The 10037-nt window shown below is 35.6% G+C and overlaps 1 protein-coding gene across 1 annotated transcript in view; it reads left to right on the top strand.

Annotated features, from left to right (window-relative positions):
* kif26ba (kinesin family member 26Ba) overlaps positions 1 to 10037 on the top strand; it is a 211604-nt gene that overhangs the window by 32767 nt on the left and 168800 nt on the right. The gene's annotated exons all lie outside the window — the stretch shown is intronic.

A 10037-nucleotide genomic window follows, 5' to 3' on the forward strand; every position in this document is an offset into this window, starting at 1 on the left:
CTCCAGCTCCTTCGGGGGTATCCCTAGGCGTTCCCAGGCCAGCCGAGAGACATAGTCCCTCCAGTGTGTCCTGAGTCTTTCCCGAGGCCTCCTCCCGGTGGGACATGCCTGGAACACCTCCCTAGGTATGCGTCCAGGAGGCATCCGAGCCTCTACTCCGAGCTCCTCCCGGGTGACAGAGCTCCTCAACCTATCCATAAGGGTGGAACCTGCCACCCTGCGAAGGAAACTCGCTTTTGCCGCTTGTATCCGAGATCTTGTCCTTTCGGTCATGACCCAAAGCTCATGACCATAGGTGGGAGTAGGAACGTAGATTGACCAGTAAATCGAGAGCTTTGCCATTGGGCTCAGCTACTTCTTCACCACAACATACCGATGCATTGACCGCATTACTGCTGCCGGTGCACCATTCCGCCTATCAATCTCACGATTCATCCTTCCCTCACTCGTGAACAAAACTCTAAGATACTTTAACTCCTCCACCTGGGGTAAGGACTTTCCTCCAATCTGGAGATGGCAACCCCCCCCTTACCAGTGGAGCACCATGGCTTCAGACTTGGAGGTGCTGATTCTCATCCCAGCCACGTCACACTCGGCAGCAAACCGCCCCAGTGCATGCTGAAGGTCCATGTTCGATAAAGCCAATAGCATTGTCTGCGAATAACAGAGATGAAATCCTGTGGTCCCCGAACCGGACGCCCTCCAGCCCAAGGCTGCGCCCTGAAATTCTGTCCATAAAAATTATAAACAGAATTGGTGACAAAGGGCAGCCCTGCTGGAGTCCAACATGCACTGGAAACAAGTGTGACCTTTTGCCAGCAATGTAAACCAGACTCCTACTCTGTTCATTCAGGGACGAGACGGCTTTATTCTGCTACTCAGTTATGAGTATGTTGTGATTTGTGGATCGGTTCCACATCACCAGCAAATGTCATGTTTCTTTGTAAAACTTAGTAGAGAACCAGCAACCTTCTTACTGTGAGGCAATAATGCTAGCTACTTTGCCACTATGCCGTGGCTAACCATGTTTAGACTGTTGACCTATAGCACTGAGGTGTTCACCATGACTCGGGTTCGATTCCCGATATGTGGTCCTTTGCCAATCCTTCCCCTCTATCTTTGCTTTCTTGTCTTCACTCTACTGTTCTGTAAATTAAAGGTTAAAACCCCTTTAAAAATTCATGTAATTTTAGAACATTGGCACGCAGTGTTAAACAGCTACAGGAGGGTATGTCGGTGATAAAACATCTTGTTTGAGATTATCTGCGTGTGGCTTAATTGATGCAGCTCTTCATCATAGACAATCTCTACTCTTCCTGTCCATGAGGAACGCATTGCAGACCGACCAGAAAACACTTCAGAAAGAGGCTGATCTATAAACTGAAGACCTCTTTTCTCGGTTTATCTAATTATCTTTAAATTGACTTTCGCTAAATTTACTGCCCTGACACCAAGCGTGACCCTGTCGAGGCTCAGTGCACGCAGTTCAACCAAATGCAAAACCATGAAGGAATTTAACCTCAAAAACTTGGTTTGTTGTTCATTTGGACTCTGATAGAGGGATATGTCTGAGATTTAAGGGACTTTCTGTTGATACTTCTAATATAAATGGAAATTATCACTAATTTTGCACTCTTTCTGGATGTTTCAGCTCTTTTAATTGTCATTTTATCTTTCAAAAAAATGAAAAACAACATTATTGGTCATCCTGTAAAATGTTTAATTATTATTCTTATTTCCCAAGTGTTGTTTAATGGAGAGAAGTTTTTTTCAACTCATTTTAAACAATTATTATTATATTATATATTATAATTATTATTAATTATTATTTTTTAATAATTATTTTTTTTTCTCTTTATGACACTACACAATAATTACTAATTATTTTGCAAGATACAGGTATCCAGCCTAAAGTATGTTAATTAGTCAACAATTTATTGCTATTTATTCAATACAAACTAAATAAATAAGACTCTCTCTAGAAGAAAACAATATTATTCGAAGTACTGTTGAAAATGTCCTTGCTCTGTTAAACATCACTAGGTAAATATCTAAAAAAATATAGCATATTAAAAAGGAGGTAATCATTATGTACTACTGCCAATAAAGATTAGTTTATTGCATTTTTCATCACTAATAACTTGGGTTACACTTTGATATATGGGAAAGTATGTGTACTATTACATTAAGTGTGACTTTAGCCTCAATAAGGTCCTAATTTGCTTGTTAATATTTAGTAAAGTATATCTGAAATGGCAGATTTTAGGTGGGATATAATTAAGAGATGCATAATATGGTAATGCAGAATAAATCATTAATATGTGGCTTTTGAGTACTAATAAACAGCCAATATGCAAGCTAATAAGCAACTAGTTAACAGTGAATTAGTCACCATGCCATGACTTGTTACCATGACTCGATGTTGATTTAATAACCAAGCAAATGATCCATCAGACTAATTCAAACATATATTTTTAAAAATGTTTGTAATTGAATAATTCCATAAAGGAAAAAATTCAATAAAGCCAATTGTTTTTTTCTTAAAAAAAAAACAAAACAAAACAAAACGGTTTTATCATTTCAAAAGGATCATTTGTGAATCGTATGGCTCTATTTTTTAAATGTTTATTTAAAATGATTAGGATTAATGTACAATGTACTTCCAAAATTACAATCAGATGCAAGTACAAAGTACAAATATTGTGCTATGGTTTATAGTCCACATGTACTGCAAAAGCAGATCATGAACAATAATAGCAAAAAATAACTAACCATTTAACAAATAAGTAAATACATAGAAATTTGATGAGGAAAATATTTATAATAAAATAATAATACAATTAAAGAAATAATAAAATAAAATGTATACAATATATAAAATTAAATACATACACACATACATCCATACATACAAACATGCATACATACATACATAAAGAAACAAACAAACAAACAAACAAACAAACAAACAAACAAACAAATAAATAAATAAATAAATAAATAAATAAATAAATAAATAAATACATTAATTAATTAATTAATTAATAAATTAATAAATAAATTAATTAATTAATTATATGCTGAAAGAATGCTGTTGGTGAAACTCTTTTGATTCAGTTGGCAAAAGATATTCGAGACCCGATATTGCCATTACTTCAAATTAAGACTGTTATTAATTGTGAAAATGTTATTAGTGTAAGCACATTTACCAGAAATATTACTGATTGTATTGCTGGTGAGTGTGCATTGCATATTGTGCACTGCTCTTATACACTGCGCTAGTGCACCCTCAATGTGCAGCCAGCTGGAATTTATTACAGGACGATAAAAGCAGAACTCTATGACTAGCTCCATTTCCTGTGTCAGATCCCTGTGCTGCTGCGAGCTCTAATTTCCTATTCATCCCTCCTCTGAGGGGTGCAGGGCCAAAAAGAGCTGCTGGCCAAGCGTGGATTTATGGCGTTTTTCTGGCAATGAGATGCAGGTAGATAGCATGCTTTGGAAAGGAGAGCTAAGCGATTGTAATCTCCGTTTTTCCCTCTCCCTCACTTTATTTTTATTTTGTAAACAAGCAAACAAACAATCATCATTTTTTGATGGTCCCCCATGGAATTCATTATAAGTAGTTTTAAATAATCCATTGCTTTACTTTTTCAGTGGATAAGTACAGTTATTATACCCTTTTGTATAAGAGGGGAAAAATTACCTGATTCAAAAAAACATCTTTAACCTGTCCCATCTCGTTACAAGATCTTTGGGGTTTTTAATCTTGTGTAGCCGATATAAATGACAAACAGTTTCTCTCGGCAGGTCGTACGCTCAGCCATCACTAGTATGGATCTACATGTCAAGACTTTAAATGAGGCATGTGCCGTGTCCTCATGCATACATTAGCATTATCTGAATGCCAGCCATTTTTTATTGATGGTGTAATTGAAAAATATCTGGTGCAGCAAAAAACATCAGAAAGCTGGTTGCATCTGCCATGCTTAAATTAGCCTATATTGACACAAAGGGAAACCTGGAACACAACAAAATATTTAAAACTGAAAAATCTGTCATCATTTACTCATCCTTCACTTGTTCCTAACCTGTTTGACCTTTTTTTTATTCTATTGAACACACAAAAAATGACATTTTTAAGAAAGCTGGAAACCATTAATTTTCCATAATTTTTTCCTACTATTGAAGCCAATGGTTACAGGCTTTCAGCTTGCTTCACAATATCTTATTTAGTGTTTAACAAAATAAAGAAAATTCTAAAGGTCTGGAACCACTGGATGGCGAGTAAATAGTGTGTACATTTTTTTTTTCTGGGTGAACTGTCCCTTTAATAAATACACAAGCATATTGTGGCACTGGATAGCTTTTTAAAAACAAACAACTACTTACAAACATCTAGCAAGTAATACCTAAGAGCTTAGAATGATCAAGAGGCGACACTCAAGAGAACGTGTCATTGCCACAGCCTCGCGATTCCGCCATTTTAGAGTGACATCGGTCGGCTGTCCATTGGAACTTATAGCTGTCGCGATGGCGAGCAGCTGCTTTATTTTTTATTTGAGATTTACCATCAAGACCAACTTGTGGATTACTTTAGAAGACCAGCGCAATCTGAAAAAGCATTATCCAGAGAATGATGATGTGTAGAGCACATTAAACCCATAAATGAGGTTGGTGTTGTGATCTCGTTCTTATGAAGAACGCATGTGCATTCACAAGGTCAAACTGGACAAATTCTGATTTTGTTTGATTCAGACTTTTAGAAACTAAATTCATAAGACACTTGCTATTTATTTTTATTGGTGGTTCCAAATCTGTAATGTAATTGTAAGCTTGGCTAACAGTTTTGGAGAGTTTGATGTTTCCCCATTCAGAATGCCAGAGCATACTGCCCGAGAGGCGTTTTAAAGATAGCCGCCGTGTGAAATTACTTGCCTTAAAGGGACTTTGAAGTAGATAAACGGTAGACAGATATTATGTAGACAAAAGTGCATTAAGTCTGTGCTTAGGTGCAGTATTGGACAAAAAAAAAAATTTAATGTGATAATAGATTTCAAGTGTGCTTGGTTCATTTAAAAGTAAAGATTTTAGGCTTTATGTGGATCTATTTCTTATGTCTGTGAAGAAAGTATTTGCTGAGAATCCAGTGTTGTTGTTGACCACAAAAAATCACACGTCTGGTCTGAGCTTCTCCCCTGGAGAAACGTCAATCTACAGCAATTGATGATTGGCTCCTGTACTAGTAGGTGGGGCTTTATTTGCCATAATGACCATTACATTTTTGCCTATTCAAAACTATACGAGAGACACATCTTGTGTATTCTAAAATCTTTGTTTACCTTCTTTTTGAAACGTCGCTGCAAAATGTCGTAACTGTCTTGCGGCATTTTTAAATGTATCCACTTTGCATTTTCAAAAAGATGCATTTTAGTTTCCTAAAAAGGCCGTCTCCGGCCATGTCTACTCCACACTTATAGAAGAATTACCAATCTACGTCACACATGACGTCACACGGGTCCCTGATTGCAAAAAAAAAAAAAAAAGACTGGCAGCAAACATCTGGTGTTGTGCAGTAGGATGCCAAATTCGATAGAAAACTTAACTTTTACCATACACCATACTGCTTTAATGCCAACTGCAGACGTCTTTGGCTAAAAGGGAGCTGAATGAAGTGACGACCTAATTAGAAATGCTGGACTCATGTGTTCTCATGTCATATCTGGTAAGTTCACACTATGCTGAATCATACACATTACCTGTTTTTGATTGCAGCAATGATTTCAGCAAAAACAGTTATATATGGTTAATTAAACTGCCGACACTGAATGCTAGGAATAAACTTTTGTTTTTTCAAAATGAAGAGGGTCATTTGACACATCAAACTTATTGGGAATTTCACAAGAAAAACAATGATGTGCTTGGTTTTAACGTATATGTTATAAGTGGTCAGAAATGTGTGAATAACTCATGAAAGAATAAAGTTACGTTAAAACCAAGCACACCATTGCTTTTTTTGTGAAATTCCCAATAATATGTTTGATGTGTCAAACGACCCACTTCCTATTGAAAAAACAAAAGTTGGATCCAAGATGGCTGACTTCAAAATGGCCAGCCTGTTCACCACCCATCTTGAAAAGTTTGCCCCCTCACATATACTAATGTGTCACAAACAGGACGTTAATATCACCAACCATTCTCATTTTATTAAGGTTTATCCATATAAATGGCCCACCCTGTAGAAAAGATGTAGTGTAGAAAAGAGCAATTTTCAAATGTATCCTTTTAAATCAAATCACTTTTATTGTCACATCATCAGCAGCACGTGTGCTATGATGAGTGAAAAGCTTAGGTGCTGACTACAAACAGTACAAACTACATATAGTGCAAATACAATGACAGTGCAAAATACAGACAGTGCAAAATACGGACAGTGCAAATACAACGACAGTGCAAATACAACGACAGTGCAAACAACAGCATACTCCTAAAAAAACCCCCAATAATAATAATAAATGTATCCGTATTTAGTGTGGACGTAGCCTCAGTGTGAACAGAAAGCCAAAACAAAGAGAAAAATATAAATATATTTTTAAATGAAAACTTATTAGTGTATGTGGACATGGCCTAAACCTTTAGTGTGGCCTTTTTTTCCATTTTAAAAACATTCAAAATCAGCTGGTGCAACCAAACTCTAAAGACTTTTAGCAAAATGAGTGTTGCCATCAAGAAACAAATGATTTTAGCAACACCTACCATAATAATGAGCCAAGAAAGTGACATCACTGCTAAATAATGAGCTCAAGGCTCATATGGAAGTGACTAAAGATTTAAGGCTTTAGGATGCAGGATGTCTAAGTGGAGCTAAATCACTCACTTTGAATGGTCAGGCATTAGTAAGCCGGCTACATAAGGCCGGAGTTTTTCTTTCTTTGTGATTGTGCACTTTCCCATGCGGGCTTATAGGGAGATTTGTGGAAATGGCTTTCAGTTGTGAGCGTTTATGCGCACTCTGAGCTCTTCGCGGACCTCCATGTCAGCAGTCAGATCCAGACAGGTTTGGATCGACAGTAAAAGCGAGGTGATTTTCTTTAAACCGCAATCCTCTTTGCGACTGCTGCTGGGTTTGTGTAGGCAAACCAAAGGTCAAACCACACTCAAGAATTGTGCTGCAGGATAATATTATTCACAAACCTCCTTCAGCAAACACCCACTCAGACGGTGAAGATGCACATTACTGCAATAAATGACTTGTTAATAAGGTCCTGGATGCTTGTTAAAGCTGTTTAGCAGTGTTTTTTTTCCCCATGTGTATACAGCACTCATTCATTTCAACAAGATGCGGTTTCTCAAAAACTTGCTGAATGATTGACACACCTCCAAGATTTCTGATTATATTGCTTAAGTATGGAGATTTAAATAATGAGATTTAAAATATGCTAATTATGATTGAGCATCCTATAATACCAAATGCTTCTCAGTACTGGTTTGCAGCTGGAATGTCATCCTCTGTGTAAAACATATGCTAGCATAGTAGCCGGTTCATTCCGCTGTGGTGACCCCTGACAATCAGGGACTAACCAAAGGAAAATCAATGAATGAATAATACCAAACGCAAATTTGCGCTAATTTTACTGATTATTTGGCATGACCGTGGGCTGCTATATTGCACACCCACATTAAAAAAAACTATTATAGTAGTTTATAGTAAATACTATAGTGTTTTCAAACCATACTTTGTCAAAGTTTTTACATTTTGAAATAATAAAAAAAAATACTACTGTTTTGCTTCTTACTCTTTCTTTGCTTACCTGAAACTTGTCTACAACACTTATTCATTATTGCTGTTATAGTTGTGTAAATTGCTTCCTTGTCCCCATTTGTAAGTTGCTTTGGATAAAAGCGTCTGCCAAATGACTGAATGTAAATGTGAATTAATCTGTTCTGTAATTCTAGAGTTGCTTTGGTAATATAACAAAAAGTAGACACACATTTCCCAATACTGTAATGCTGTACCAGCACAACACAGGATAAATAAATACATTTGAACATAAAACAATTACGTTGTCCTAAAATATCTCAAGAATTATTTTGTTTCATCTCATTTTAAATAAGTAGTTCAAACAAGCAGCATAATCTTTTTTTTGAGTCTAGGATATATTATACTACAACACACTACAGTTTACTATAGTAGAAACTAAAGTATCCTACAGTATTTATTACATTTGATACGTTCAATGTAGTTAATACTACAGTTAATACAATTGATTAAAAAAAAGAGTTGGAAATACCATACTGTATAATAAACTTTACTATAGTCTGGTTAAAAAAACCCTGTAATGTTACTATAAATAGCATTTTATAATGTGGGCAGTTTGTCAGTTCAGATACTCTGAAGTATTTTAGTTTACACTTTGTTTATTTGATATAATTTAAAAGTTTATTGCCCTCCTCAAAAATGTTATTAATTTGCTCCCCCTTAATTAACTCTTCATGATACTTTTTAACGGTCATAAAAACTGTATTGTTAGTTCAATTTGAAGGGAAAATTCAAACAAATGCAGCGCACAGTTACTTTTTTCAAATTTTAGAGCTTATATATTTAAGCTTTCTTTTACAAAAATAAATTAGTTCTTGGCTACAAATTATAGTTTTGAAATTGATAAACGAGTATAAATGTTAAATAATGTTAAAGTGTTGATTTTTTTCCATTAAACAAGCTAAACCTTTACTAACGGGGTAAGTGAAATAATCTCGTTTTTGTTTTGAAATAACATTATTTGATTTAACCCAGAGTCAGATTATTTTGATAATGTTTTTGGGACTTATTATTTCTAATAAACAAAAGAATATATATATTTTTCTTGACTAGAAAATATTTGTTGATTTAAGAATTTTTTGATATTTGGACTAGAAACAAGACAAAAATTATAATTAAGAAAAAGCTGCAACCCATCACTAAGAAACATCCATACACACTTATTCACACTCATAGACTACGGACAAATTAAGCTTACCCAATTTACCTGTACTGCATGTCTTTGGATTGTGGGGGAAACCGGAGCACCCAGAGAAAAACACGCGAACACCATGAGAAAATGCAAACTCCACACAGAAATGCCAACTGATGCTCAAACCAGCGACCTCCTTGTTGTGTGGCGACAGCACTATCTACTGCACCATCACGTTGCCATAATTCAATTCAATTCAATTATTGCTTTATTGGCATGACAAATGTTACAAATGTATTGCCAAAATAGTAGTAGTAGTAAATAAAAAAATAAATGAAATTAAAAAAATAATAAACAAATAAACAAATAAATAAATAAATCAGAAAAAAATACATTTAACAATCAACATTTATGGATAAAACAGTAATAATAAAATTTTAAATTGTTCTTCCTTTTGTTTTGTGACAGTTATTAATGTATTGTGCCGCTAGAAGGATACAATCTGTTTATTCCCATATTAAATATTAAAGTTGTGTTTTATTGCTTAACTCTGGAGAATGGTCTGGATCTGGATCTGCACTCTCTCAATCCATGCATGTGGCTCTGTCTATAGTCTCTGTGATGCCCTGAGGTGATGAATGTTAGGGTTTCCTCATGCAGTGTGTCTGTGTTTGCCCATCCGGAGACCTCTGGACGCGTCTAGACTGATTTTTGGCAGTGGAGGTGATTTGCTGTGGGTTCAGAGGGCTGTTATTTCACTCTTGTGCAAAACTGACTGTGGAGCAGAGCCGATTCTGAGCCAGTTTCAGAGATCAGAGTAGAAATATGTTGTTATTTATTGCCACATGCCTCTGTAAATTTAGTTAAGATTTTGAGATGGACCATAATATTTCCTCAGTATAGTGATGTTTTGAGCAGATGTCAGGCAATAATTCAGTTTACTGACGTGCTGTTTTTTTGTTTTTGTTTTTTTGGGCTCATGGCTTGAGGCTGTTGGGGATTATTAAAGGATATAAAAGTCTTGACATGTCCTTTATCCTCCTGCTTTATACTGTTTTCAGCTAGGGAAAAAAAGACAACGTTTGT

The sequence above is a fragment of the Danio rerio genome, chromosome 17 (genome assembly GCF_049306965.1).
Source record: "Danio rerio strain Tuebingen ecotype United States chromosome 17, GRCz12tu, whole genome shotgun sequence".
NCBI classification, from domain to species: domain Eukaryota; kingdom Metazoa; phylum Chordata; class Actinopteri; order Cypriniformes; family Danionidae; genus Danio; species Danio rerio.